General features: G+C 45.3%; 1 protein-coding gene across 1 annotated transcript in view; it reads left to right on the top strand.

The window, feature by feature from the left end:
* The window catches only part of LOC118381902 (plasma membrane calcium-transporting ATPase 2-like), a 238,561-nt gene that overhangs the window by 62,042 nt on the left and 162,534 nt on the right, over positions 1-13,985 (top strand).

Below are 13,985 nucleotides of genomic sequence, written 5' to 3' on the forward strand. Positions count from 1 at the left end.
TAGTTGAGAACACCTTTATTTAACCAGGTAGGCTATTTGAGAACACCTTTATTTAACCAGGTAGGCTAGTTGAGAACACCTTTATTTAACCAGGTAGGCCAGTTGAGAACACCTTTAACCTGCTGTTCCTAGACCAGTTAACCTGCTGTTCCTAGGCCAGTTAACCTGCTGTTCCTAGACCAGTTAACCTGCTGTTCCTAGGCCAGTTAACCTGCTGTTCCTAGACCAGTTAACCTGCTGTTCCTAGGCCAGTTAACCTGCTGTTCCTAGACCAGTTAACCTGCTGTTCCTAGACCAGTTAACCTGCTGTTCCTAGACCAGTTAACCTGCTGTTCCTAGACCAGTTAACCTGCTGTTCCTAGACCAGTTAACCTGCTGTTCCTAGACCAGTTAACCTGCTGTTCCTAGACCAGTTAACCTGCTGTTCCTAGACCAGTTAACCTGCTGTTCCTAGACCAGTTAACCTGCTGTTCCTAGACCAGTTAACCTGCTGTTCCTAGACCAGTTAACCTGCTGTTCCTAGACCAGTTAACCTGCTGTTCCTAGGCCAGTTAACCTGCTGTTCCTAGACCAGTTAACCTGCTGTTCCTAGACCAGTTAACCTGCTGTTCCTAGACCAGTTAACCTGCTGTTCCTAGGCCAGTTAACCTGCTGTTCCTAGACCAGTTAACCTGCTGTTCCTAGACCAGTTAACCTGCTGTTCCTAGACCAGTTAACCTGCTGTTCCTAGACCAGTTAACCTGCTGTTCCTAGACCAGTTAACCTGCCGTTCCTAGTTAACCTGCTGTTCCTAGACCAGTTAACCTGCTGTTCCTAGACCAGTTAACCTGCTGTTCCTAGACCAGTTAACCTGCTGTTCCTAGACCAGTTAACCTGCTGTTCCTAGACCAGTTAACCTGCTGTTCCTAGACCAGTTAACCTGCTGTTCCTAGGCCAGTTAACCTGCTGTTCCTAGGCCAGTTAACCTGCTGTTCCTAGGCCAGTTAACCTGCTGTTCCTAGGCCAGTTAACCTGCCGTTCCTAGACCAGTTAACCTGCCGTAAGTTAACCTGCCGTTCCTAGACCAGTTAACCTGCTGTTCCTCCAGTTAACCTGCTGTTCCTAGGCCAGTTAACCTGCTGTTCCTAGACCAGTTAACCTGCTGTTCCTAGACCAGTTAACCTGCCGTTCCTAGACCAGTTAACCTGCTGTTCCTAGACCAGTTAACCTGCTGTTCCTAGACCAGTTAACCTGCTGTTCCTAGACCAGTTAACCTGCTGTTCCTAGACCAGTTAACCTGCTGTTCCTAGACCAGTTAACCTGCTGTTCCTAGACCAGTTAACCTGCTGTTCCTAGACCAGTTAACCTGCTGTTCCTAGACCAGTTAACCTGCTGTTCCTAGACCAGTTAACCTGCTGTTCCTAGACCAGTTAACCTGCTGTTCCTAGACCAGTTAACCTGCTGTTCCTAGACCAGTTAACCTGCTGTTCCTAGACCAGTTAACCTGCTGTTCCTAGGCCAGTTAACCTGCTGTTCCTAGACCAGTTAACCTGCTGTTCCTAGACCAGTTAACCTGCTGTTCCTAGGCCAGTTAACCTGCTGTTCCTAGGCCAGTTAACCTGCTGTTCCTAGGCCAGTTAACCAGACCAGTTAACCTGCTGTTCCTAGACCAGTTAACCTGCTGTTCCTAGACCAGTTAACCTGCTGTTCCTAGGCCAGTTAACCTGCTGTTCCTAGACCAGTTAACCTGCTGTTCCTAGACCAGTTAACCTGCTGTTCCTAGACCAGTTAACCTGCTGTTCCTAGGCCAGTTAACCTGCTGTTCCTAGTTAACCTGCCAGTTAACCTGCTGTTCCTAGACCAGTTAACCTGCTGTTCCTAGACCAGTTAACCTGCTGTTCCTAGACCAGTTAACCTGCTGTTCCTAGGCCAGTTAACCTGCTGTTCCTAGACCAGTTAACCTGCTGTTCCTAGACCAGTTAACCAGACCAGTTAACCTGCTGTTCCTAGACCAGTTAACCTGCTGTTCCTAGACCAGTTAACCTGCTGTTCCTAGGCCAGTTAACCTGCTGTTCCTAGACCAGTTAACCTGCTGTTCCTAGACCAGTTAACCTGCTGTTCCTAGACCAGTTAACCTGCTGTTCCTAGACCAGTTAACCAGTTAACCTGCTGTTCCTAGACCAGTTAACCTGCTGTTCCTAGGCCAGTTAACCTGCTGTTCCTAGACCAGTTAACCTGCTGTTCCTTAACCTGCCGTTCCTAGACCAGTTAACCTGCTGTTCCTAGACCAGTTAACCTGCTGTTCCTAGACCAGTTAACCTGCTGTTCCTAGACCAGTTAACCTGCTGTTCCTAGACCAGTTAACCTGCTGTTCCTAGACCAGTTAACCTGCTGTTCCTAGACCAGTTAACCTGCTGTTCCTAGACCAGTTAACCTGCTGTTCCTAGACCAGTTAACCTGCTGTTCCTAGACCAGTTAACCTGCTGTTCCTAGACCAGTTAACCTGCTGTTCCTAGACCAGTTAACCTGCTGTTCCTAGGCCAGTTAACCTGCTGTTCCTAGGCCAGTTAACCTGCTGTTCCTAGACCAGTTAACCTGCTGTTCCTAGGCCAGTTAACCTGCTGTTCCTAGACCAGTTAACCTGCTGTTCCTAGACCAGTTAACCTGCTGTTCCTAGACCAGTTAACCTGCTGTTCCTAGGCCAGTTAACCTGCTGTTCCTAGACCAGTTAACCTGCTGTTCCTAGACCAGTTAACCTGCTGTTCCTAGACCAGTTAACCTGCTGTTCCTAGACCAGTTAACCTGCTGTTCCTAGACCAGTTAACCTGCTGTTCCTAGGCCAGTTAACCTGCTGTTCCTAGACCAGTTAACCTGCTGTTCCTAGACCAGTTAACCTGCTGTTCCTAGACCAGTTAACCTGCTGTTCCTAGACCAGTTAACCTGCTGTTCCTAGACCAGTTAACCTGCTGTTCCTAGGCCGTCATTGAAAATAAGAAAAAGGGGGAAAAAAGGATGAGGCCTCCTGAGCAGCAGTCTAAGGCATCGCAGTGTTCTAGGCGTCACTACAGACCCTGGTTCGATCACAGACTGTCACAGCTGGCCGTGACCAGGAGACCCATGAGGCGGCGCACAATTGGCCCAGTGTCGTCTGGGTTGGGGGAGGGTTTGGCCCAGCGTCGTCTGCGTTAGGGGAGGGTTTGGCCCAGCGTCGTCTGGGTTAGGGGAGGGTTTGGCCCAGCGTCGTCTGGGTTAGGGGAGGGTTTGGCCCAGCGTCGTCTGGGTTAGGGGAGGGTTTGGCCCAGCGTCGTCTGGGTTAGGGGTTTGGCCGGCAGGGATGTCCTTGTCCCATTGCAATCTAGTTACTCCTTGTGGTTGGCCGGCCGGGCGGGCGCATGCTGACTTCGGTTGCCAGGTGTATGGTGTTTCCTCCGACACATTGGTGCGGACAACATTCCACAGGCCCTGATCAACAGCCTGATCAACAGCCTGATCAACAGCCTGATCAACAGCCTGATCAACAGCCTGATCAACAGCCTGATCAACAGCCTGATCAACAGCCTGATCAACAGCCTGATCAGCAGCCTGATCAACAGCCTGATCAACAGCCTGATCAACAGCCTGATCAGCAGCCTGATCAACAGCCTGATCAACAGCCTCATCAACAGCCTGATCAACAGCCTGATCAACAGCCTCATCAACAGCCTGATCAACAGCCTGATCAACAGCCTGATCAACAGCCTGATCAACAGCCTGATCAACAGCCTGATCAACAGCCTGAACCAACCTGTGAATGAGCATGAGGCATTTGGAGGTCGCACCAGATACAGACTGTTTTTCTGATCTCCACCCCTACTTTTTGAAGGTATCTGTGACCAACCGATGCATATTCTGTATTCCCAGTCATGTGAAATCCATAGATTAGGGCCGAATGAAATCTTTAGAAATTGTTACATGAAGCGTTTTGTATTTTCGTTCAGTGAAGAAGTGGGTTAAACAATATGTAAACATTGTTACAGTGTTCAACGACTTGATGTATATTTTTACAAATTGACGATTAGATGTTCAATGTTTCTTTAGAAGGAAAAACTAAAAAAGGAAAAGTTTGACCATGTTAAAACGAGTTTTAGTTCAACGTAAAACACCTTCAAACGAGGAACAGCTTAATATTATTACCACAAAAACAATAGTAACCAGGGAACGAAATCAGTCGAAACAAATGAAATATTAGTTTAGTTTAGTTTAGTTTGTTTTATTTGGTCCATTTTTACTTTACTATCACCTTTGTAAAGTGTTTTTTTTGTTTGTTGTTGTTGCAAACAAAAGACAGGGGTTTTTGACCTTTAAATTAGTCACTAATCACATTGAATAAATAATAAGGTTCAGAAAGGACTTTGTCAAAGCAACAGAATAATAATAATAATAATAATAATAATAATAATAGGCTTTAGAATGAAAGTTTTTGGGGTTAAAGGACAAGTCCACCCAAAAATGATCTTTTGATATTTGTTTAATTAGTCCATTTTTGACATAGTCCCAAAATGTTTTGCTCGTCACTAATCAAGTTTTCAAGATATTGTAACTTTCAAGATACAGAAATCATCCCCGTGTGATGCGTTTTGCATCATATATAGAAACACGCATCATAGGTGATTTCTGTATGTTTGAAACTTACGTATGTTTGAAACTTGATAGCTGACAAGCAAAACATTTAGTGACTATGTCAACAATGGACTAGTTAAACACGTACCAGAATAATGTTTTTTTGGGTGGAATTGTCCTTTAAGTGGGTTAAAAACTTCATAGAAGTCACAGAGGATTTTTAGAGGGACATGTTGATGTGCAGAATTTTGTCATTTTAACTTTGTTTTTATTCATATAAAAAAAAAAACAGATTTATTGAATTTGCCATATTACATCATATTACATTTTTCCACCATTTCCTGGTTGCTAAAATTCTAATAGTTCGCCTAATTTCAGTTTATGTGACAAAACAAGCAGTCATTGTGTGGAGAATCATTGTACCATCTAATACGTTGTGAAATACATTTTCCATAACCAAAAAATATGTTATTTTCAGCTGTTTGAACCTGGTGTACAAATCCAAAAGTAAAAGAAATGAAACTTAAGAACAGGAAGCATAGAAATAGCACTCATAGAACAGATCAACTGCTTTTAATAAGAATGTCACATCTCTAATTTCTCTCATTTCTATGTGGATTGGGTCAGGTCGCTTAAAACAATACATATTGTAGCTTTAAATGGCATTTCATTTAATATAACAGGCTTTTAAAATTCAACATTTGTGCAATATTTTTACTTAAAATATCAAACGAACGCAAAAGGCACTCATTCCGTGTAATGACCCGGCTACCTGGAAAATGTTCTCTCTCTGCGTCATTCTAGAGTTCTATCTCCGTACGGTCTCTGCATCGTTCTAGAGTTCTATCTCCGTACGATTCTAGAGTTCTCTCTGCGTCATTCTAGAGTTCTATCTCCGTACGGTTCTAGAGTTCTCTCTGTGTCGTTCTAGAGTTCTCTCTCTACGGTTCTAGAGTTCTCTCTGCTTCGTTCTAGAGTTCTCTCTGTACGGTTCTAGAGTTCTCTCTCTGTACGGTTCTAGAGTTCTCTCTCTGCGTCATTCTAGAGTTCTATCTCCGTACGGTTCTAGAGTTCTCTCTGCGTCGTTCTAGAGTTCTCTCTCTGTACGGTTCTAGAGTTCTCTCTCTGCGTCATTCTAGAGTTCTATCTCCGTACGGTTCTAGAGTTCTCTCTGCGTCGTTCTAGAGTTCTATCTCTGTACGGTTCTAGAGTTCTCTCTCTGCATGTGTTCTAGAGAGTTAATCTTCTGCTGTATGGACCTAGAGAGAGTTCTCTCTAGTCTCTGTATGGTTCTGGATATTCCTGGGAGACCAATAGTTTTTCCATCCAGCCATCGTGATTGTGATGTAACCTACTGTATAGTGTTGTCATGGTGATCTATTTTTAGCCACTGAGAAAGAGCACAAGACAAACTGCTAAATTATGCAATATTGTTCAAGTTTCATCTCACATGAAATTGAATTCTCCATTTTTAAGGAAAAGCTGACATGTTTTTTTTTAGGATGAGAACGGTGTTAAAAGCAGCCGGGTGTGAGTGATTTGTCAGGCCTGTTTTCGAACAGTGAGTGTGACGTTGTATCCAGGCAGACAGATTCGGACATAACTAACCATGCATTATGAAGAAGCTTTCTGTTTTCTGACTTTTGGGCATTTAACTTTCAACAAGTCAGGGAATGAATATGTGATATTTTTAAACTCAGCCAGACTCCATGATCCAGCTAAGGCTTCCCTATCTCATCAGTGTTATTATGAGTAGACTATACTGGTGTCCTGGTGTATCACCTACAGTAAGGAGAGGAGTCGGTGCCTGAGTGCCAAATGGACCCTAATCCACATATTGGGGGCGGCAGGTAGCCTAGTGGTTAGAGTGTAGAGGAGGTAGGTAGCCTAGTGGTTAGAGTGTAGAGGAGGTAGGTAGCCTAGTGGTTAGAGTGTAGAGGAGGTAGGTAGCCTAGTGGTTAGAGTGTAGAGGAGGTAGGTAGCCTAGTGGTTAGAGTGTAGAGAAGGTAGGTAGCCTAGTGGTTAGAGTGTAGAGGAGGTAGGTAGCCTAGTGGTTAGAGTGTAGAGGAGGCAGGTAACCTAGTGGTTAGAGTGTAGAGGAGGCAGGTAGCCTAGTGGTTAGAGTGTAGGGGTGGCAGGTAGCCTAGTGGTTAGAGTGTAGAGGCGGCAGGGTAGCCTAGTGGTTAGAGTGTAGAGGCGGCTGGTAGCCTAGTGGTTAGAGGGTATGGGGCGGTATGTAGCTTAGTGGTTAGAGTGTAGAGATGGTAGGTAGCCTAGTGGTTAGAGTGTAGAGCTGGTAGGTAGCCTAGTGGTTACAAGTGTAGAGGCAGGTAGCCTAGTGGTTAGAGTGTAGAGGTGGTAGGTAGCCTAGTGGTTAGATGGGGGAGGCAGATCGTCTAGTGGTTAGAGTGTAGAGGCAGGTAGCCTAGAGGTTAGAGTGTAGAGGCGGTAGGTAGCCTAGTGGTTAGATGGGGGAGGCAGATCGTCTAGTGGTTAGAGTGTAGAGGCAGGTAGCCTAGAGGTTAGAGTGTAGAGGCGGTAGGTAGCCTAGTGGTTTGAGCGTTAGACTTGAAACCAAAAGGTTGCAAGATCGAATCCCCTGAGCTGACAAGGTAAAAATCTGTCGTTCTGCTCCTGACCAGGCAGTTAACCCCACTTTCCTGGTAGGCCGTCATTGAAAATAAGAATTTGTTCTTAACTGACACGCCTAGTTAAAAAAGGTATAAAATACTAGGTACAATACTACCAGTCCTATATCCTGACTCTACTACCAGGTCTATATCCTGACTCTACTACCAGGTCTATATCCTGACTCTACTACCAGGTCTATATCCTGACTCTACTACCAGGTCTATATCCTGACTCTACTACCAGGTCTATATCCTGACTCTACTATCAGGTCTATATCCTGACTCTACTACCAGGTCTATATCCTGACTCTACTACCAGGTCTATATCCTGACTCTACTATCAGGTCTATATCCTGACTCTACTACCAGGTCTATATCCTGACTCTACTACCAGGTCTATATCCTGACTCTACTACCAGGTCTATATCCTGACTCTACTACCAGGTCTATATCCTGACTCTACTACCATGTCTATATCCTGACTACTACCAGGTCTATATCCTGACTCTACTACCAGGTCTATATCCTGACTCTACTACCAGGTCTATATCCTGACTCTACTACCAGGTCTATATCCTGACTACTACTACCAGGCCTATATCCTGACTCTACTACCAGGTCTATATCCTGACTCTACTACCAGGTCTATATCCTGACTCTACTACCAGGTCTATATCCTGACTCTACTACCAGGCCTATATCCTGACTCTACTACCAGGTCTATATCCTGACTCTACTACCAGGTCTATATCCTGACTCTACTACCAGGCCTATATCCTGACTCTACTACCAGGTCTATATCCTGACTCCTGATATCTCTACTACCAGGCCTATATCCTGACTCTACTACCAGGTCTATATCCTGACTCTACTACCAGGTCTATATCCTGACTACTACCAGGCCTATATCCTGACTCTACTACCAGGTCTATATCCTGACTACTACCAGGTCTATATCCTGACTCTACTACCAGGTCTATATCCTGACTCTACTACCAGGTCTATATCCTGACTCTACTACCAGGTCTATATCCTGACTCTACTACCAGGTCTATATCCTGACTCTACTACCAGGTCTATATCCTGACTACTACTACCAGGTCTATATCCTGACTCTACTACCAGGTCTATATCCTGACTCTACTACCAGGTCTATATCCTGACTCTACTACCAGGTCTATATCCTGACTCTACTACCAGGTCTATATCCTGACTCTACTACCAGGTCTATATCCTGACTCTACTACCAGGTCTATATCCTGACTACTACCAGGTCTATATCCTGACTCTACTACCAGGTCTATATCCTGACTCTACTACCAGGTCTATATCCTGACTCTACTACCAGGTCTATATCCTGACTCTACTACCAGGTCTATATCCTGACTCTACTACCAGGCCTATATCCTGACTCTACTACCAGGTCTATATCCTGACTCTACTACCAGGTCTATATCCTGACTCTACTACCAGGTCTATATCCTGACTCTACTACCAGGTCTATATCCCGACTCTACTACCAGGTCTATATCCTGAATCTACTACCAGGTCTATATCCTGACTACTACCAGGTCTATATCCTGACTCTACTACCAGGTCTATATCCTGACTCTACTACCAGGTCTATATCCTGACTCTACTACCAGGTCTATATCCTGACTCTACTACTACAGGTCTATATCCTGACTCTACTACCAGGTCTATATCCTGACTCTACTACCAGGTCTATATCCTGACTCTACTACCAGGTCTATATCCTGAATCTACTACCAGGTCTATATCCTGACTACTACCAGGTCTATATCCTGACTCTACTACCAGGTCTATATCCTGACTCTACTACCAGGTCTATATCCTGACTCTACTACCAGGTCTATATCCTGACTCTACTACCAGGTCTATATCCTGACTACTACCAGGTCTATATCCTGACTCTACTACCAGGTCTATATCCTCTATATCCTGACTCTACTACCAGGTCTATATCCTGACTACTACCAGGTCTATATCCTGACTCTACTACCAGGTCTATATCCTGACTCTACTACCAGGTCTATATCCTGACTCTACTACCAGGTCTATATCCTGACTCTACTACCAGGTCTATATCCTGACTCTACTACCAGGTCTATATCCTGACTCTACTACCAGGTCTATATCCTGACTCTACTACCAGGTCTATATCCTGACTACTACCAGGTCTATATCCTGACTCTACTACCAGGTCTATATCCTGACTCTACTACCAGGTCTATATCCTGACTACTACCAGGTCTATATCCTGACTCTACTACCAGGTCTATATCCTGACTCTACTACCAGGTCTATATCCTGACTCTACTACCAGGTCTATATCCTGACTCTACTACCAGGTCTATATCCTGACTCTACTACCGGGTCTATATCCTGACTACTGTGTGTGTGATGCTCTGGTGCTGTGTGTGTGATGCTCTGGTGCTGTGTGTGTGTGTGTGATGCTCTGGTGCTGTGTGTGTGATGCTCTGGTGCTGTGTGTGTGATGCTCTGGTGCTGTGTGTGTGATGCTCTGGTGCTGTGTGTGTGATGCTCTGGTGCTGTGTGTGTGATGCTCTGGTGCTGTGTGTGTAATGCTCTGGTGCTGTGTGTGTGATGCTCTGGTGCTGGTGTGTGTGTGAATGCTCTGGTGCTGTGTGTGTGTGTGTGTGATGCTCTGGTGCTGTGTGTGTGCTGGTGCTGTGTGTGTGATGCTCTGGTGCTGTGTGTGTAATGCTCTGGTGCTGTGTGTGTGATGCTCTGGTGCTGTGTGTCTGATGCTCTGGTGCTGTGTGTGTGATGCTCTGGTGCTGTGTGTGTGATGTTCTGGTGCTGTGTGTGTGATGCTCTGGTGCTGTGTGTGTGATGCTCTGGTGCTGTGTGTGTGATGCTCTGGTGCTGTGTGTGTAATGCTCTGGTGCTGTGTGTGTGTGATGCTCTGGTGCTGTGTGTGTGTGTGATGCTCTGGCGCTGTGTGTGTGTGTGATGCTCTGGTGCTGTGTGTGTGATGCTCTGGTGCTGTGTGTGCTCTGGTGCTGTGTGTGTGATGCTCTGGTGCTGTGTGTGTGTGTGATGCTCTGGTGCTGTGTGTGTGTGATGCTCTGGTGCTGTGTGTGTGATGCTCTGGTGCTGTGTGTGTGTTGCTCTGGTGCTGTGTGTGTGATGCTCTGGTGTTGTGTGTGTGTGTGTGATGCTCTGGTGCTGTGTGTGTGTGATGCTCTGGTGCTGTGTGTGTGTGTGATGCTCTGGCGCTGTGTGTGTGATGCTCTGGTGCGCTGGTGCTGTGTGTGTGATGCTCTGGCGCTGTGCTGGTGCTGTGTGTGTGCTCTGGTGCTGTGTGTGTGTGTGATGCTCTGGTGCTGTGTGTGACTGTGCTGTGTGATGCTCTGGTGCTGTGTGTGTGATGCTCTGGTGCTGTGTGTGTGATGCTCTGGTGCTGTGTGTGTGATGCTCTGGTGCTGTGTGTGTGATGCTCTGGTGCTGTGTGTGTGATGCTCTGGCGGTGTGTGTGTGATGCTCTGGTGCTGTGTGTGTGTGTGATGCTCTGGTGCTGTGTGTGTGATGCTCTGGTGCTGTGTGTGTGATGCTCTGGTGCTGTGTGTGTGATGCTCTGGTGCTGTGTGTGTGATGCTCTGGTGCTGTGTGTGTGATGCTCTGGCGCTGTGTGTGTGTGATGCTCTGGTGCTGTGTGTGTGTGTGATGCTCTGGTGCTGTGTGTGTGTGTGATGCTCTGGTGCTGTGTGTGTGCTGGTGCTGATGCTCTGGTGCTGTGTGTGTGATGCTCTGGTGCTGTGTGTGTGTGTGTGATGCTCTGGTGCTGTGTGTGTGTGCTCTGGTGTGTGTGTGTGATGCTCTGGTGCTGTGTGTGTGATGCTGGTGCTGTGTGTGTGATGCTGCTCTGGGGCTGTGTGTGTGTGTGATGCTCTGGCGCTGGTGCTGTGTGTGTGATGCTCTGGTGCTGTGTGTGTGTGTGTGATGCTCTGGTGCTGTGTGTGTGATGCTCTGGCGCTGTGTGTGTGATGCTCTGGCGCTGTGTGTGTGTGTGATGCTCTGGTGCTGTGTGTGTGTGTGATGCTCTGGGGCTGTGTGTGTGTGTGATGCTCTGTGTGTGTGTGTGTTTGATGCTCTGGTGCTGTGTGTGTGTGTGATGATGCTGGTGCTGTGTGTGATGCTCTGGCGCTGTGTGTGTGATGCTGGCGCTGTGTGTGTGTGTGATGCTCTGGTGCTGTGTGTGTGTGTGATGCTCTGGTGCTGTGTGTGTGATGCTGATGCTCTGGTGCTGTGTGTGATGCTCTGGTGCTGTGTGTGTGTGTGTGATGCTCTGGTGCTGTGTGTGTGTGTGATGCTGGCGCTGTGTGTGTGTGTGTGTGTGTGTGTGTGTGTGTGTGTGTGTGTGTGTGTGTGTGTGTGTGTGTGTGTGTGTGTGTGTGTGTGTGTGTGTGTGTGCGTGTGTGTTTGTGTGTGATGCTCTGGTGCTGTGTGTGTGTGTGATGCTTTGGTGCTGTGTGTGTGTGTGTGTGATGCTCTGGTGCTGTGTGTGTGTGTGTGTGATGCTCTGGTGCTGTGTGTGTGTTTTTGTGTGACATTGTGAGACATCAATGAGCTTCTCTCCTCTCACACAGAGGGAGACAATTAAAACAGAATGCTTAATAATTGTATATATAGCTGTCGTCTGTTCTATTTGGAACCCGGGCGGACATTCTAAGGTTCTAAAACTCCCCCTCCTCTCTCCATCCCTCACCCTCTCTTTCTCTCTCTCTCTCTCGCTCTCTCCTTTCCCCCCTTTCTCTCTCTCCCCACTCCCCCTCTCTCTGTCTTCCTCCCACTCTCTCTCTCTCCCTCCCCTCTCTCTCCCCACTCCCCCCTCTCTTTCTTCCTCCCCCTCTCTCCCCCTCCCCAGTCTCTCTCTAACTGGTTTTTATCTGTTGTTATCAGCATCAGTTATCACCAACAGAGAGTTGGTAACGACAGTGTCCGATTGGATTTGATTAGGATCTCTTTTGAACTAATGTTCCAAGAATTCCTTAAACATTCAAATACATTTGAGAATACAATCACATGTTCATATATAACACAGTGTTACAGATATAGTAGTGACCAGATAAATACTATGACAGTCTGACCTGATAAATACTATGACAGTCTGACCTGATAAATACTATGACAGTCTGACCAGATAAATACTATGACAGTCTGACCAGATAAATACTATGACAGTCTGACCAGATAAATACTATGACAGTCTGACCAGATAAATACTATGACAGTCTGACCAGATAAATACTATGACAGTCTGACCAGATAAATACTATGACAGTCTGACCAGATAAATACTATGACAGTCTGACCAGATAAATACACTAAATACTATGACAGTCTGACCAGATGACAGTCTTGTCTGACCAGATAAATACTATGACAGTCTGGCCTGATAAATACTATGACAGTCTGACCAGATAAATACTATGACAGTCTGACCAGATAAATACTATGACAGTCTGACCTGATAAATACTATGACAGTCTGACCAGATAAATACTATGACAGTCTGGCCAGATAAATACTATGACAGTCTGACCAGATAAATACTATGACAGTCTGACCAGATAAATACTATGACAGTCTGACCAGATAAATACGATGACAGTCTGACCAGATAAATACTATGACAGTCTGACCAGATAAATACTATGACAGTCTGACCTGATACATACTATGACAGTCTGGCCAGATAAATACTATGACAGTCTGACCAGATAAATACTATGACAGTCTGACCAGATAAATACTATGACAGTCTGACCAGATAAATACTATGACAGTCTGGCCAGATAAATACTATGACAGTCTGACCAGATAAATACTATGACAGTCTGACCAGATAAATAGTATGACAGTCTTGTGTGATAAATACTATGACAGTCTGGCCTGATAAATACTATGACAGTCTGGCCAGATAAATACTATGACAGTCTGACCTGATAAATACTATGACAGTCTGACCTGATAAATACTATGACAGTCTGACCAGATAAATACTATGACAGTCTGACCAGATAAATACTATGACAGTCTGACCAGATAAATACTATGACAGTCTGACCAGATAAATACTATGACAGTCTTGTCTGATAAATACTATGACAGTCTTGTCTGATAAATACTATGACAGTCTCACCAGATAAATACTATGACATTCTGACCAGTTAAATACTATGACAGTCTGACCAGATAAATACTATGACAGTCTGGCCTGATAAATACTATGACAGTCTGACCAGATGGTCCTTCTGTGGCTCAGTTGGTAGAGCATGGCGCTTGTAACGCCAGGGTAGTGGGTTCGATTCCCGGGACCACCCATACGTAGAATGTATGCACACATGACTGTAAGTCGCTTTGGATAAAAGCGTCAGCTAAATGGCATATATTATTATTATATTATATAAATCTATTATATCGATCTATTCCTAGTTTTTACTGAATGTATGTCTCTTACCAACTCAATACTGGACAACACATAGATGGTTGACAATCTATTCCTAGTATTTACTGAACGTCTGTCTCTTACCAACTCAATACTGGATAACACATAGATAGTTGACAATCTATTCCTAGTATTTACTGAATGTCTGTCTCTTACCAACTCAATACTGGATAACACATAGATGGTTGACAATCTATTCCTAGTATTTACTGAACGTCTGTCTCTTACCAACTCAATACTGGATAACACATAGATGGTTGACAATCTATTCCTAGTATTTA

Source organism: Oncorhynchus keta, chromosome 10 (genome assembly GCF_023373465.1).
Source record: "Oncorhynchus keta strain PuntledgeMale-10-30-2019 chromosome 10, Oket_V2, whole genome shotgun sequence".
NCBI classification, from domain to species: domain Eukaryota; kingdom Metazoa; phylum Chordata; class Actinopteri; order Salmoniformes; family Salmonidae; genus Oncorhynchus; species Oncorhynchus keta.